The 17,398-nt window shown below is 38.8% G+C and overlaps 1 protein-coding gene across 1 annotated transcript in view; it reads right to left on the bottom strand.

Annotated features, from left to right (window-relative positions):
- Positions 1-17,398, bottom strand: part of gpc6b (glypican 6b) — an 81,846-nt gene that overhangs the window by 25,202 nt on the left and 39,246 nt on the right. The window lies entirely within an intron of this gene.

Genomic DNA, 17,398 nt, shown 5'->3' on the forward strand with positions numbered 1-17,398 from the left:
TGTGTCCTGAAAATGTTCTACTTGAAGCTGTGATTTAGTGTCAAGTTTTCAATAGTTTATTTTACTTCAGTAATTGCAATGTTCTTAAAACAGTATTTTCAGACTTGTATAGTGGGAAGAGTCTTTCCCTATAATATAAAGGTCAAGCAATGTCATTTTTGTTTGTTCAGCAGCATACTAGCTGTGGAGGCAATAAAACTATGATAAAATGGTATTTGCTACTCTATTATGAACTGGATTATCACTCCCACATAGGTCATAAATGTTTTTGTTTTAGTTATTCATGTAAAAGTTATATTACTCAATTACTAAGTAAGTCTAAGGTGAAGGTATACTTTACTGATCCCTCATGAGGGATATTTTTTCTTGGCATTTGACCCATCCTTTGACCAGTGCCGCTGGGGCAGCCTGTCAGGAGCAATGGGCTGTGGCCATACAGCGCTCAGGTGTCCATCTCCAGATCTAGGCTGGAGGATTGCCTATTGTGCATTTTTTGGATTGATGAAGACCTGAGTGCCTGGAGGAAGCCCACCCAGACACAGGGAGAAACATGCAAACTCCAAACAGAAAGGCCCGCACAACCCGGGAGGCGAACTCAGTGTGTTTGGTGACACATGGCTAGCACCACCTTTCACAGCAAGGTTCTAAGTATTACACTGTTACAGCACTTGAAACCCATAGTATTAAATTTAGTGTATTCTTCACAGCTCTCAGAAAACTCAGCAACAGTCCATTCTTGTACTTTGCTCTTAAATGATCTCTGGGCACCTGTTCTATACAGTGGATTTACTGAGCTGTTCTTTTCCTCTGAAATAGGACTCAAGTGCAGCCTGTGGTGAGACAGACGGCATGAAGCTGCTCTACAGGTCCATTAATACTCTGCTGTTGCAGCATACCATATAGTCTACAGGATCCTGATGGACTTCAATGGAGTTCAAATTAAGAAAGTAAACAATGAGAAAATTTGAACATTAAATATGAAGATGAAGTCAACTCCATTTTAGATAGAATATCTGAATTGTGTACTAAAAATATGTGCTATGAGTGAGTGTGTATCGCCTTAATAAATTAGTGGAGCAGTATGTCTTGCACAGGATTAACTTGATTTTTAAAGATTTATTCCAGCATGTTAAAAACACAACTATAGCAAAAAAAAAAAAACAAAAAACAGAATCATTTGTTAATTGAATTCCAAATCCATAATAAGAAAAATCACTCCATTCCCAAAAGGTCATGTACTGCATTGTAGCACTTTGTGATTTCCTGTTCTGTCATGGTCTGTGCAGCCTCCACCACACTCCTTATGAAGCATGAATCCATCTCGGGGCAAATTCAATTTTTATGTAGATCAGCTCAATCAAGTCAAGCAAATTAAGTTATGCTGTGTGCAACAAATAGTGCTGATGAGTCATTGATTTAATAGAACTTTTGAAAGCCAAGCAGTTATTTACATTCGCTGCGGGCTATCAATGCTGTAAGGTCAACGGCTCATTAGGATCGCCGTATGGACACAAACTCCAAGGAACGGCTGCAACAAAAGACACTTGATATGAGTGCCTCTCGCCTTTGAAAATAGATCTCAATGTTTAATTTGAGTATTTAACAAGCATCTATCCCCATCACCCTTTGAAAATAAGAAAGAACTAGTGAAACAAAGTGCTCTTCACATCAGAAGCAAATGAATCCAACCCGTGTAATCTGAATATATCTGTACAGTATGCATCAGTGGCATAGACATCACCATCTAAGTTGCATTATAAATGAGTAGATCCAGATTAGGCTCTTAAGGTTGTCTGAAGAGTTTGCTTTGAGATCTCCCAGGACAAGACCTCACCAGTGGCCTGTAATAATAACCACTCTCCAATTACACGCTATTACTAAATAAGGTCATGCTGTCATTCGCCACCGCGGACACAATTAGACAGACAAGCTCATCACTTATTTCATCTGGACCAAAATGGAAACGTGATATGAACAGAAAGCTGGGTAAGTGCATGATAACTACAAGTTGCTAAGAAGTTGCTTACATAAAAGTGTAGAAATATACTCTCTGCGCAGTGTATTACATGAGACACTTGTATAACGAGTTGCTCTTCCCAGCCCTGCTTTTTTTTTTTTTTTTTTTTTCTTTTCAGCTCATAGAAAGCATTAGTATTTTGGATTCTGCTGATTTGAGTGGGATAACCTGGAGGTGGATAAACAAACACTTTCCAAATATAGTCAAAGACGCCAGACTTAAAGAGCTTAACATTTTAGAGAAGAATATACTGAACATAATACACTGATTGACTACTTATATATTGCACCCTAGAAAAACGTATCTCTTGCATTTGACTGACACTCAGATACTACCATGGCAACCTCAGCGTAGCACCCAGGAAACCATCTCCAGATCTTGAGCTAGGCTTGGTCAGGACTACCTTTGCTGGAGGATTTTGCCTATTGTGCATGTTTTGGATTGATGGGGGAAAACTACAGTCCCTGGAGGAAACTCACCCATCGGGAGGGTATGCAACCACTGCAGGTCTATATACCTATCCAGACTAACAATGATCTCATTATTTGAGCTACAGTGCCACCCCCATGAATCACCTACAGATTATCTTAAACCTACCATTATTCTTACACCAAGATTTCAAATTTGTGGTGTTGATTTGTTGTCAGTGGTTATAGGTTTATGCTTTATTCCTATATTGATGCTAAAGAGAAGCAGAAGGTTTAGCATCAGACTGAAAGACCAAAACGGATACATAAATGTTAAGAAAGAGACTATGGAGTTTGCAGATTTGAGAGCAGTGGAGGACAGGGCTAAATAGAGGGCGATGACTTGCTGTTGGACCCCTGAAGGGAACAGCAAAGAATGAGGAATGGCTTTTTTTTTAAATATTTACACTTCTTTTTGCTTAAAACCAGAGGACAGTTTTGTTTATCGACTTAGATTTTTATTTTTTTTCCTAAACTTGATGCTTCCATTACTGGCCCACTTTGAAAAATGGTTACAAAAAGAGGCGATCTATGAATCAAAAACATGCCTAGAATACTTCATATAATACAGTTCAAAACACAAATTAGGCTGTGGTGGTGTGAATGCAGACCTGTCCACTCCTTATTCTTCTGGGACCGGGCGATCACTAATGGCAAAAAGCATTACAGCGTGCTCCGGCTCCATTTCCTTTCCAATTATGTCAAAGCCTGGCCCTTTGAAGAGCCCTCTGTTTGTTTACACTGCGGATAGCGAGCTGCCTGTGATGCTCGCTGCGATTTCAATACACAAAGCCCTCCGCCAAATGTGTTTTCCTGTTTTTTTTCCCATTTTTACTTGCGTACTTCAATCTCAAACACTGTCAATATGCAACGAACTGTATACAGCACCCAAAATTTCGCACATAATGAAACGGTGAATTGAGATTTCGCTGTCACTTGCCTATTAGCGATCTCCTGTCACAATGAGTTTCTTTGTCTTTGGGAGTCGTTTAAAATTCAGAAATGCCACTCAAAGCTATTATAATGTAAATACGCATCGCCTCAGGTACGCTGCCTGCTTACCTATCCAATATGAATAAAAAAAAAACAAACATGCTTGAAATTTAACTGTCAAGAGAACCAAACTGCAAATTTAGGTCAGGGGAGCCACATGGGAGTGCTTCATATTCCATAATAAAAGAAAGAATGCTGGTAGCGTTTGTAATGATGGCAATCTTTCTCCACGGCTTATCAGATGCAAATGCACAAAACTGGCAACTTCATATAAATTTGAAAGCAGAAGATGGCAGAATGGCGATGTAGGAGGAATGAGAATGGGGTGAGAGGAGCCAGGGTGGTGTTGAGTCCCCAAAGGGAAGGCGGGGTGCTACGCTGCATGTAGAAAACTACCTACCTACATGGAGAATTAATGAGTCTCATTTATGAGGGGGGCAGAGTCCAGTCCGCTGTGGTGTGACTGCTGCTGCTCCCAGCCAAATGTTCCCCCAGCATCACTTTTGCAGAGCACAGATAGGCCAGTGTCCAGCCAGTGGAAGGAAGTCTTGGTATTATCAGCACATAGCCATGCAAACAGAATCAAGTGTTTGGTGTAGTTGAAGAGAAGTGGAGAAGGAGTTGGTTGTTTGAAATGGGGGTTATTTGGTTAGTGTTTGCTGATGCTAGACTGGGACTGTAAAAATGATACAGGCAGTGGTGGAGGCCCTTACTAACAGGAAAAATAACAGAATTTCAGACTTTCTCCAGCTGGTAAATTTAGTAAAACTATTCTGATTGGAAAGAGAAAGGTATCTATGTCTAAGTTTTACCTGCCTTAGGACAACGGATGAAATATAACTAGTGCTGTTTGTTTGAGGAATAACTGAGAAATACAATAGAACATTACATATTAATTATACATTTTTAACAATCTATTCAATTTAATCTCTATTTTTTTTTTATCATAACAACAATGTAAAATATTTTGGAGTTGGCTTAATTCCAGTCTTGAACCATTGGTGCTTTACAAATATCCACTCGTCCACACAGAAGTTCATCATGACATTTCTCAGTGTTAGCCAGTCTTTCCACAACATTTTCACTGAAGGTAAGTTCTTTCCCTAAAGCTGCAGAGACTGTTCCCATTGAGAGCTAATGCAATAACTGGGCACAACTACCCGAAAAGCTTGGACAAAAACATGAAATAGGAAGCCAATGACTTCAGCTTCAAATTGAGTCTAATGTTCCTGTTTATAGCGTGAAACATGCTTATTTCCATTTCCAGTGTCTCACAAAACCAAAAAAATCCAAGTTGGGAATATTACGCGGGGCAGTGCCTCTTTATCGAGATTGATGTCCACTTAAATTCAGGCTATGTCAGCCAGCAGCAACCTCGGGCAGACAAGGACAAATAAGGAACGTGAACGGGCCCATCTATGGCTGTTTGCCTGTGAAGAGCTTCACAGGATGAAAAATGGCTCCAGTGTAATTGTGATTCTGTAAAGCATAGCTCATCTGTGGTTCAGTCAAGCAGCTAATGGCACCACAGCAAACAGCGTAGAAATGGAACGGCAAAAACACCCAAAAGAGGCATCCCCAGGTTCCACTTTGTCCTGACGAAAACAAGCTCTTAAAACTCACTGTAAATACACATACAGATACAGACAGTCCCATACACACCTCTATGCCATATAGTATATGGAACAAAAAACACACACGTATAGTTTAATGACATATCATTAACCTCATCATTTTTTCTATTATCCCATTGCACTCAATGGGGGGATATTTCAATGTCCTTTCAAATACTCATTGTTGAGAAAAGGGGGTTTCTGCAATATCTACGTTGCATGTTATACTTGTCTCCGAAACACTTTGTGCAGTGTCTTTTTGAGAGCCTCCAGGGCCTTGTTGAGAGCTGTCAAATAACAGGTCATCTAACTGCAGCTGGAAATATCCACAGTGTAGCAGAATACAAAGGGCACATCACCACAAATGCACAGAGCAACAAAGAAAGCATTCTGACACACAACATTTCAAAAAGTTAGAAGCATATCATGTACAATGACTTAAAAGGAAATATTAAAACACTCATTCATAAAAACGCAATGAAAACATATTTGGGAAGCGCAATATGTTGTATATAAAGCCACAGGTTGTAACTTTTAAAATAAATACAATAATTTTTCAGCATCTTTCTGAATCTCCACAAACCTGACTGGCTTATTTGGCTTGGAGGAGGTCATCATCGGAGGTCATATTTGTATTAAACACAGCTGTTAATAAAATAAAACCATAGCTCTGTTAATAAAACAAAAACACAGGTCTGTTAATAAAATAAAAAAACACAGCTAAGTAGGATGTATATTGGACAATGACTTTCTATTCATTCTAGTTGTGACTTTTCTATAAATAGTGAGTTATTCTGACACAGATTTGCGAGAGATGCGTTGGCCTGGTTGGTTTAGTCTGAACTGCCACATGTTCCAGAGGACCACCCCTAAAGACTGCGCAGTGGACACCAGTGGTCTCTGTATTCTGCATAGCTCAGAGCAAAGACAAGGACGTGCCTGGCTGAACACACATCACCAGAGACACAAGCAGTATCTGTGTTTGCACCAAAACAGCTAACATTCTGGAGATTGTAATGGCAAAAGGTATGAGGAGTCTCTATAATTACTCGCAAGTTGGGATCCCTTATTTGGTTTAGGGCTGTGCAATTAATCAAATTTTAATCAAGACCAATTAGTTTGAATAGTCAATAACTGGCTTGGGACTTTTTTTTTAATTGAGAAGTCTACAGCCAATCCTGTCTGTAAAAGCATGTGGTTTGGAGCAGAGTTCAGACTTGGAAGGAAGAATTAGGTCTAGTTTTGGCGTTAAATGGCAATGACTAATAGACTATGTTTTGTTTATGTTTAGAAAATGAAAAGTAAAAGACCTGCCTTGCATCAGACATATTTCAATTGGATCAAACAACCAGACAAAAAGTCCTTGGTTGAAGCAAAAATAGTCTATTAATTAAAAGTAATTACACAGACGTCACTGCCAAGCCTCTGAAATACTCCATACGCCCGCCTGTGCACTTAAGCAGCGCACTTCCTTAACCTTTGGGCCACAGGTGGTGAAACAAGCTGCACACATTAGACAGTAAAAACAACCATTATAAAACCATTTAACTCTCTGTGTGTCAGGGAATTGCTTTTAGAGGCTGGACTAAATCACTACTCTTCAAACCTAGCTGTCTGCTCAAACGTCTCACAGTATGGTAAAAAAAAGGAGGTCATTTGAAAATCCAAGTTCATTTTCTTCACAATGGAGTCTCCTGTTGTTTGTCTCCTGTATTTCAAATGTTAAATGATGAAAAGATGTTGTGGACTGACAAATGAGAAGCAGGGGGACTGGAGTATGGGTCATTAAGAAAGACCTTACCCTATAATCGAAATCTGTGACCGTGCCCTGCTAGGTGATTCATGTACCACAGAGGTAGTCAAATCAAAGCCTACTACTCTATGATAAAACACACTGACTACTCTGGACAGACTTGAGTCTGTGTGAAAGTCACGCTGTAGATAGAACGGTCAAATATATCAATCATTTTATGACAAAGCATGAACAAAGACTTTTCCAGACATTCGTGATGGACAAATTGTTTATAAAGTATGATTCATGCACAGTAACTACTTAAAGTAACAATGACCTAACTTCTAACACTAACGCCTTAAGTCAGCTAAGTTTTTATATAGCGCATTTAAATCAACTTCAGCTGCCCAAAGTGCTTCACAAAAAGTTAAAAAAAAAAACACCAATCAACAAATATACAGATAACACAATGCAAAGGGAAACTACAATAAAACATCAACATATCCTGTCTAGCTAGTATTAAATGCCAGGGAGAGGAGGTGGAGGAATTAACTGATTTTTTTAAGCCTTTAACTGAAAGGATCAGTCAAAGGCTGAAAGGATCTGACGGGCAGGAGGCTGTTTCATAGCCTGGGCACTGCCGCAGGAAAACCTGTCACCTCTGGTGTTGAGCCGGGCTTTGGGCACAGCAGCAGGAACTGGTCAGCTGACCTCAGGGATCTGGGTTTAGTACAGGGCTACGGTAACTAAATGAAGAGGACCCATAGAGTGCAGATATTTAAACACAATAACATTTTGAATTGTACCCTGATGTGCTCTTGTCTGTTTTTGCGAGCAGACGAGCTGCAGTGTTCTGGACATTCTGTAAGCCCTGATAATCCAGACGCGATGTTACAAATGTGTGGATTGCTTACTGTTTATAAGAATTTACTCTAGGTTAATTAAGTTGTAGTTATAAAGTGATTCCAAAGCCAATTCTTTTTCTATATAATATATAACATGGCACTTGAGCACAACAAAAATAAATGGCATGAATGAAAAGATAATGTGAAAAAACAAAACCCATAATACAAAGAAATAAAGAAAAAAAAGGAAGAAAGAAAGAAAGTGGTTAAATGTGGGCTTTTTGTTGTATATCAAGTGTCAGGAATCAGAATTAAATTGTATTATCTTTTTAAGATGTCAGCACAGTGTGACTGAGACTCTGAGTGTCTGAAATTACAGATGGTGCCATTAAAAACTTCAAATACAATCCTTTATTTCCCCGCTTCTTAAAATAACAGACATTCTGAGAATAATGCATTCTTGTGGCTGTTCGCGGCTTAATCGATAGTTGTCATTACTCTAAGAGTGACAGCTGCTAAGCTGTCTCGTACACTATTACATTACATTAGTAATACAGAGACATACAGCATGTTAGTTTCCATTTGAACTCCCCTAGCACTGCCCACTCATGAGCTCTGTGTCTGCCTTAGTCTTTGTCAAACTGTTGGAAAGTACTGCAAGCTATTTTAAACCTTCACATTTAATTCTATTGGGATACTTTATAGAGAAATGTGGTCACTGGAGCAGCTGCTTCTGTGAAGTCTCATAGTATCTTTATGAGGCATGTGATAAGACCGGGATTTTTTTGTTACACTATGAATGGCTTTCAGAATGATAAAAAAATAAGGACCAATGCCATTAGGTTTTAACAGTTTCAAACAAAATATTATATCTTTTCAATGCCAGATAGTTCTCAAAATCCATGCAACTGTTGAAAGCTGAAACCCATAAATAGCTGATTGTTAAATAAAAAGTGGCAATGCTTTTCATGAGCTGGAATAGGTATGAGTGTACATCCAAGTCTCAATTAGAGCTGTAAAATTAATTAAATACTAATCACAATAGAGAACTAGTTGCTTTAAATCGTCAATGATCATCAAGAGGAGCAGAGTTCAGACTTTGTGGGAAGGAATTTGTGTGTTAAATAACACTGATTGAAAGTCTTCCTTATATGCATGAAATTAAGATGGAAAGAAATACAGTATTTTATTTTAAAAACATCCTTGCTAGTATTGATAAATCAGATGTTTTGCCATTTGGTCGAGCTCTACTTCCAACAGGCTTGCATAAATAGTAGGCAAATGCAGGTTTGATAAATGTGGGCCATTAAGTGCATTTAATCTTATTATCACAGGGAAACCATCCAACCTGAAAGATGTAATTGAACCAGGGCCATGATCTTAGTAGACTTGAGTAAGAACTCTTTTAATTGCAGTTTTGATATGAGTGAATCTCATCATGAAAATCAAAGATAAGAAACATCAAGTCTTTCACCTCAATGACTTTTTTCTTAGCTGCAAATAACCGTTGAGTGGTACCTGTCAATCAAAAATGCAGCCGTGTGGAGAACTGTGAATGGTTTCATACATTTTCAGATATTATGCACTCATGGACTAACAGCACATTCCAACCTAATTTATTTTTTTCAGATTTGAGATAGGACCTGGAGTAGCTTCACATTAAGTGAACAAACATACACCTATTAAAATGGATAAGGCGGATTGGGTCCTCCGAGGTCACTATATTGACATTTAAAATGCATAATATAGACAGAACAGATTGAGTGACAGGTAAAATTGGATTTATGGAATTTATCTTCCAATAAAAATGAACTGTACCGGGGTGTGTGGATATGTTAAGACAGAGGATAAATATGGAAAAAATAGAAGGTGCAAATTACCAAGAATAGCAATCATCTCTTTAGCAGAGATGTAATGCAGTACACAGTATGCACATGTACAACTACACTTAAAAGAAAAAACATGAAAAAGAAAGGACATCAGAGGTAGATGGATAGATATAGATAGAGAGATAGAGGTAGAGAGACAGACAGACAGAGCAGTCTTTCTCAGTTTACATTTAAAGGTGTGTAGGTGAAGTGTTAACCTGGTTCAAACCTGGAGGAGGACCTCCACCTGTCACCATGCAGAATTGAATGGCTTTGGATCAAATGTTCCACTATATGACATAAAACATATATATCTATATGTAGAATGTTTGTATGAGTTATGCAGTGTTCATTTAAGGTATATTATATTTTGATTCATAGAAAATGACACCGGTCAAAAGTCTGAACACACTTTTTCATTTTTGGTTCTTCTTTATTTCTGTGATTGTTTGTATTGTATATTCTCTCTGAAGGTGTTAAAACTATGATATGGCATGTAGTAAACTCAAATATCAGGTGCCACAGTGAGGTGCCAGTGGCAAAAACTGCTACAGTGTCCTCGGGCAAGACACTTCAGTCACACTGCCTAGTGTGAGTGTGCAGCCTCGCTTCTGTCAGTCTGCTCCAGGGCAGCTGTGGCTACAATAGTAACTTACCACCACCGACTGTGGAGTGAAGGAATAATGCACTGTAAAGTGCTCTGGGTGTCATAAAAGGCTTTGCTAAAATATCTAATAAATTTATTAAATATAAGACATATTTAGTTGAGTTATAGAAGTTTCTTTTCCTTTCCTACATCATTCTAGATACTTTGCATCATATATTTGATGTCTTCAGTATGTATATAAAATGTAGAAAGCAGCAAACAAAGAAAAAATAAATAAATAATGGACCAGCTGGTGTGTCCAAACTTTTGACAGGTATTGTATATATTTGCTTACAACTTGTGCTGTACCTGATTTTTACAGTCTAAAAAGTTTATTTTAAACATTTCACAGTGGTCCATAGCTGTTCCTCACTTCCTCATGTTTTCTGAACACAATGAGTTTATAAGAGATTTTCACAGCTTTTTGAGACCAGTGCCGAGTTTTGCTATGACGGTAAAGCTAACAACAACTAGCATGCTAACATGCACTCCCTGACTATCGAACAAAAAAATACTTTCTAATTAGATACAGCAGACATATTTTGACCTTAAGAGATGCTTATGCAATACATATGTACAGGGGCAAGTCAAATACAGCTCAAATACAGGGGGAAATCGGACACAGGCTTGCTTTTTTATATTGTCTGTAAAAGTTAATGAGAACTTAAATCTGGTTTATATTTTCTACATGTTTTTGTTGACATAAGTTTGTATAAGTGGATATAATTCATCTGTGAGACTCAACGATAAATGAAAGTTCCATCTCAGGTGTCAACTTCCTGTCAGCCAAAAAGAAATGATAACAATACGTTGGGTGTAAAATTGCAATGGACAATATTCATCTTTGCTGTGACTGTCATTCAAGCTACATGAGCGGGAAAAAATGACAGCCCAATATATAACATCAAACCCTGTACAAAAAAAACCCAAAAAACAGGGAGCATCAAAAAACATGCCTCATTGTGAGTGCTTCAGATGATTTGAAGTAAACATTGAGCCTTATCCTTCAAGAGAGGAGATTAATGCAGAAAATAAACAGCGTGTATCCCAACACACAGGTGGAATGACATCTTAGCTAATTAAAACCTAATCACGACCCTAATATCGTCATGTACCGTTTGTTTTTAATTGCTTGTACCCAAAGAGTAAGTAGCATCCAAATGATTGAAATTCTAGAGTGTAATTTGTTAGCGCTTAAATAAAACATAATGTGATGGGGTGTGGGTTGTAATTGAATGCACTGAGCCCAGGCTGTGTGCACAAACAGGCCGAGGTCAGCAAAGATAGAAGCGTCCAATGGGAGCCCGTGGATTACAAGGCAGCTACTTAGCATGGCCATTTAATCAACTGTATGATTTATTCAGGCTGAGTTTAGTTTGTGTTATGTTTAACAAGATCGGCTTGTGACGTTTGATCTGGCTGAAAGTAATAGGGTTGATGATTCACATACAGTTTACATACGGCATTGCCAGATTTAAATGGGTGAAAATTAATTCTTTATTACTAATAATTTGGCTGTCATTGAAGTTTGAAGATCTAAATAAGCATCATAAAGTTATGTAAAGCGAATCTATTCTGCACATTTTTAACCGTGATATAGTTGTTTCCCCTCACGATTTACTCACCCAAAGTTGTGATTCGTGCAAGTTTAATCGCTTATTTTCAAGGCCATTTTGCAGATCAACTTCCGTTTTTACCTCCACTAGTATACACCCACCGCTATGCACGTTCTCTGGCTCGCTAGCGTGATTGGGCACTGCAGTGTTCTAATGTGAAAGTCATTGGAATTGCTTCTTTCATTAAGTAATTTTACATAAATATTGCGATTTAAAATGCCCAAATTATGACATAATGATCCACTGGTGTCATAGATTGTAACTATACAGCAGACACAAGCAGAATAGCTCTTTAAAACTATGAAATGTTCAGACTTGATTTATAAAATATACTCCAACATATCGTTTTTGGTCATAGTTTTCACAGGAAATGATGCTAGGTCATTGATTAAAAATATTGACGAGTGTGTTAAGGGGTGATTAGTCAGTTTTATGCTTTGCCTTTCAAAACACGGGGCTCTGTAATCAAGGACAGTACAAAAGAAATGTGAAAATTAAATCGCTAAATCTACAAAAGACATACCCAAGGCAACTCACTCCTGCAGCACATGTTTCTTTAAATTCATTTTAGTGGAAAGTCACATAGTATTGCAGCTGCTTTCTCCACCAACATCCGTCCACTCTCCTGCATCACTGGTAAATGAAGGTGAGGCCTTGGTATTTTTTTTTTTGTAAACTGAGCGCATTTTCTTTTTTTGGTGGGAGCTCTTTAATCAGAGGGTGTGACTTCCTGTGAGTGGAAGTACAGCGGGTGCTCTCTCAGAGGGACTTGTGGGGAAAATCGTTACTATCAAGGCCACAGATTCCGGCTTTAAAGGATTTCGCTCTCCATGCCTGAATCACTTTTTGTCACCAATATCTCATCGCCTCTGGTCAGTGGAGCAGTCACATGACCAAATGAATCCAGAGAGCTATTTATAGACGATGACACTTGAGCGAGATGGTTTCCGTGTAGCACTCATTTACAGTTTGTATTTGATAAACACATTAGTGCAATAAGCCATGATTCATATCTGGATAATAGCCTCAATATAGCCACACATTACACTAATCTTCCCCTGCAGAACATAAAAGTGCTCTTCTGACAATTTAACACAGCCAACAGAGTCAATACCTTTTCTGTGCTTAGACCCTAAGCTAATTGAAAATCTTTCTTCCCATAATGAGCAGGAAATGTCACATGCCCACAGATATAGAAATGGCATTTAATCTGCACCCAGGGACAATTGACAGGAGCAATGAAGACAGAGGAGAGGATACTGCCAGATTAACAGGGAGATGAGCACAGAAGTCAAATTTATGATAATCCACAGTACATGCAGGCTATGGTGCATGTCATAGAGCAGTGTAGATCTCCTATGTTTGGAACAATATGGCACTTTTGAAAGCCGTAAACTAGACCACAGTTGATTTTTGTCATCAAGATAATCCTAAACCAACTTTTTCTTTTCGCTGCCATCTATGACAGTATGAGCAAAGGTCAAAAAGTGAAATGTTTTTAGGAACTGAAAATAAAATACAAAACCCAGATGTGTTATTGTGGAAACGCGTATTTATGAGCTTATGAAATTGATGACATATACTCAATATTTTTCGTAGTAGGGCTGTCGGGTTGTAGTCACTGGAGGTTTAAATAGTTATTTTTGCATGAACGTCTGTGCAGTTGCAGTTTTGTCAGGGTCTGGGTCAGATATATGGTGAGATACTAAAAAGTTTTCAGAGCTTTTGTCCGATTCACACTACTGTAACCTTTTGACAACTATGGATTGCTAGGGCATTTTTCTAGTCGACCACAGCCCTACACCCTAGTATGTTATTACTGTATCTGCTTAGACAAGCTGCTTGACATTTCGTAGCAGGGATTCCATGACCCCACTAGTTAGTGAGTGCTATGTGGAGGGGTATTATAATATTACAAAATGATGAATATGCAGATATGACTCTGACTATTGAATAAACAGAGTGCAGATTGTAACAGCAGGGCGCCTAATTGACTTTGTTGATTACATGTTGAGCGAAGGATATGACAGGTGCTGCTTTGTTCCCCAATGACAAAAAGCCTTGTAAAGTAAAAACATTAACAATAGGGTTCATTTTTACATTTGAAAATGCTGAGAGGCCTTAAGACAGTTTTAGTTATCAGCTCGCTTCAAACACAAAGCTATAGTTAAAGAGTCCACATACTCATCATATCCTCCTCTGACCTCTGAAACTAATGTATTAGTGGTGGGAGGAAAATTGGTTCAGAATTCTTAAAAGATCATTGCTCATCATTATGTGTTTTTAACTACAAACCTAAAATATTACTACTTTGCTGTAGATTTTGTTATCATGGTAATGGTCTAACAATTAAGTCAACCAAGTATGGTATGGTTTATAGCAGGTGAGCTCTGAGAAGCTGGAGAGAAAGACTTTCAGATGAATGCTTTCAGGTAATAAAAGTTTCAGAATATTTGGAGTTATTGTGGAAAGAGAAACATGTTTTGTTGAAAAAGTATGTGAGGTGAATGGAGTGCTGTTTACTACTGTTTGACACCTGGGGTTAAGCTCCCAATTGCAAAATACAAGTGTGGAATATGAAAACAAGCAACAACTGTGTAAAGTGTTGAGTGTATGAGGACTGGAGTATTCCAGAGGTGAGTGAAGCTCACTAATGCGTGTTTACATGGCCCAACTGTGCGCTTTTAAGGGAAAGTGCTTCTATGTACAACATGCTGACACCGGTCAGTCTTGCCCTTTCTCTTGCCGCAGTGCAGCTTGTCTGCCCTCCAAGAGTCGAACCTCCCGCCATGACGCCTCCACTACAAATACCTTAGAATTTGTGATTCCCCAAAAATAGGCATGATTAATGCACAGTATTTATGATAATGGGGCGACTGTTGTCATTAGTCTCAAAAACACTGCAAGACAATGAAACCAACAATACATTTCATTGCTTTTCCTATTCAACATTGAAAAATTTAATTTGTGGTAAAAACAGGGACTCGTGCATAGAAGAAACAGAGACTCAACAGTGCAGCCCAAAGCCGTTTGCTGATTTCTACCCCCTTTAAGCTCTTTGTTTTGGTTCGCTGGTCCATTTGGTCCCATTGGTCTGAGCCGGCCAGCCCTCAGCCCACCCTCTTTCCAACAAAAACTACTTTTTATGACTTGCTAAAGGACAAAAAGGTCACTATATATGACTAATGCCAAAAAAGTTGTCCAACGGGGGCCCATTAGCGTTTGGTAATGTAATTTTATTAGGCTTTGGAAAATGACTGGAGCAGTTCTGTCTGAGTGCTCGGAGGTCAGTGGGGTTGGCGAAAAAGTGACAATTTGTGTAAATTTTTCAAATGCAAAATAACAGTATTTTGGCATTTCATTCACAACTCTGGTAGTTACCCCAAAGGTTGCAGGTTTAACCCCAGTCGCTTCAAGTGTCATCTTAAGCTTTTCAAGTGATGAAGAAGATAAATGTCTGCCACACCTGCAAAGCATCTCCAGTTATGCACAACACTATGCAGGAAAGTATAGGTAAAAATAGAGCAAAGGAATCTGAGAAAATGAACACCAGCGCATGGTTGTAGCAGTACTCCACACTTTGTGTTAGCATGTTGATCCTGAGCAACGGGTGCGAGAGCTGAATCAAAGTAATAAAGCAATAATAGAGCCTCATTTTCTGTCTCAAACGTTTCATATGAAATTAAATTCACTAAACCACTATTATAATTCTTTAATTATTTTTTAAAGGTCACCAAGAAGTACGGCTGGACATTATGGTGATAAAAATGCATTTTTTTTATAACACTTAGTGATTTTTACTGTCTTAAAAACCTGAAAAACTTTTTGCTGCATATTTGCACTGTACTTGCTTCAAATTCTTTAGGGTCCCCCACACATATACACACATTTTTTTCCTCTAAAGTCTCAAGTCTGCTAGGAGTATATAAGCACTTTTCACAACTCTGAGACCAGAGCAGAGCAACTAGAATGCTACCACGCACTTCCTGATGATCAAACAATACAATTATTCCAAATTCAATGCAGACAGAATACAGGGAACTTTTATATATCATCATATCATATATATTATTCACTATACACTCACCTAAAGGATTATTAGGAACACCTGTTCAATTTCTCCTTAATGCAATTATCTAATCAACCAATCACATGGCAGTTGCTTCAATGCATTTAGGGGTGTGGTCCTGGTCAAGACAATCTCCTGAACTCCAAACTGAATGTCAGAATGGGAAAGAAAGGTGATTTAAGCAATTTTGAGCGTGGCATGGTTGTTGATGCCAGACAGGCCGGTCTGAGTATTTCACAATCTGCTCAGTTACTGGGATTTTCACGCACAACCATTTCTAGGGTTTACAAAGAATGGTGTGAAAAGGGAAAAACATCCAGTATGTGGCAGTCCTGTGGGCAAATGCCTTGTTGGTGCTAGAGGTCAGAGGAGAATGGGCCGAGTGATTCAAGCTGATAGAAGAGCACCGTTGACTGGAATAACCACAACTGAGGAATGCAGCAAAGCATTTGTAAAGCCACAACACGCACAACCTTGAGGCGGATGGGCTACAACAGCAGAAGACCCCACCGGGTACCACTCATCTCCACTACAAATAGGAAAAAGAGGCTACAATTTGCACGAGCTCACCAAAATTGGACAGTTGAAGACTGAAAAATGTTGCCTGGTCTGATGAGTCTCGATTTCTGTTGAGACATTCAAATGGTAGAGTCAGAATTTGGCTTAAACAGAATGAGAACATGGATCCATCATGCCTTGTTACCACTGTACAGGCTGGTGGTGGTGGTGTAATGGTGTGGGGGATGTTTTCTTGGCACACTTTAGGTCCCTTAGTGCCAATTGGGCATCGTTTAAATGCCACGGGCTACCTGAACATTGTTTCTGACCATGTCCATCCCTTCATGACCACCATGTACCCATCCCCTGATGGCTACTTCCAGCAGGATAATGCACCATGTCATAAAGCTCGAATCATTTCAAATTGGTTTCTTGAACATGACAATGAGTTCACTGTACTACAATGGCCCCCACAGTCACCAGATCTCAACCCGATAGAGCATCTTTGGGATGTGGTGGAACGGGAGCTTCGTGCCCTGGATGTGCATCCCACAAAACTCCATCAACTGCAAGATGCTCCTATCAATATGTGCCAACATTTCTAAAGAATGCTTTCAGCACCTTGTTGAATCAATGCCATGTAGAATTAAGGCAGTTCTGAAGGCGAAAGGGGGGTCAAACACCGTATTAGTATGGTGTTCCTAATAATCCTTCAGGTGAGTGTATATCTGTAGTGGACAACTTTTGCTCAAATGCATGGGGAGAAATCGAGTACAGGGCCTTGAAGTCTATATGAATCATGATAAAATCGAGATCATGATGTAACTCCAAGAAAATTGTGAAATCTTTTTTTTTTTTTTTTGGCATATTTCCTACGCCTACAACAAAATCTAATCACCTGCCTATAGCTAGAGCTTGTGTTATTACAGCAGCCTGGTCACGCTTTGCCTGTCTACACAAATAAAAGACAACTCTTTGTATTTAGCAGCAGGGGCTAAGCATGTAGATAATAAAACATTCTAAAACATCTTTAA

This window comes from Periophthalmus magnuspinnatus, chromosome 21, assembly GCF_009829125.3.
Source record: "Periophthalmus magnuspinnatus isolate fPerMag1 chromosome 21, fPerMag1.2.pri, whole genome shotgun sequence".
NCBI classification, from domain to species: domain Eukaryota; kingdom Metazoa; phylum Chordata; class Actinopteri; order Gobiiformes; family Gobiidae; genus Periophthalmus; species Periophthalmus magnuspinnatus.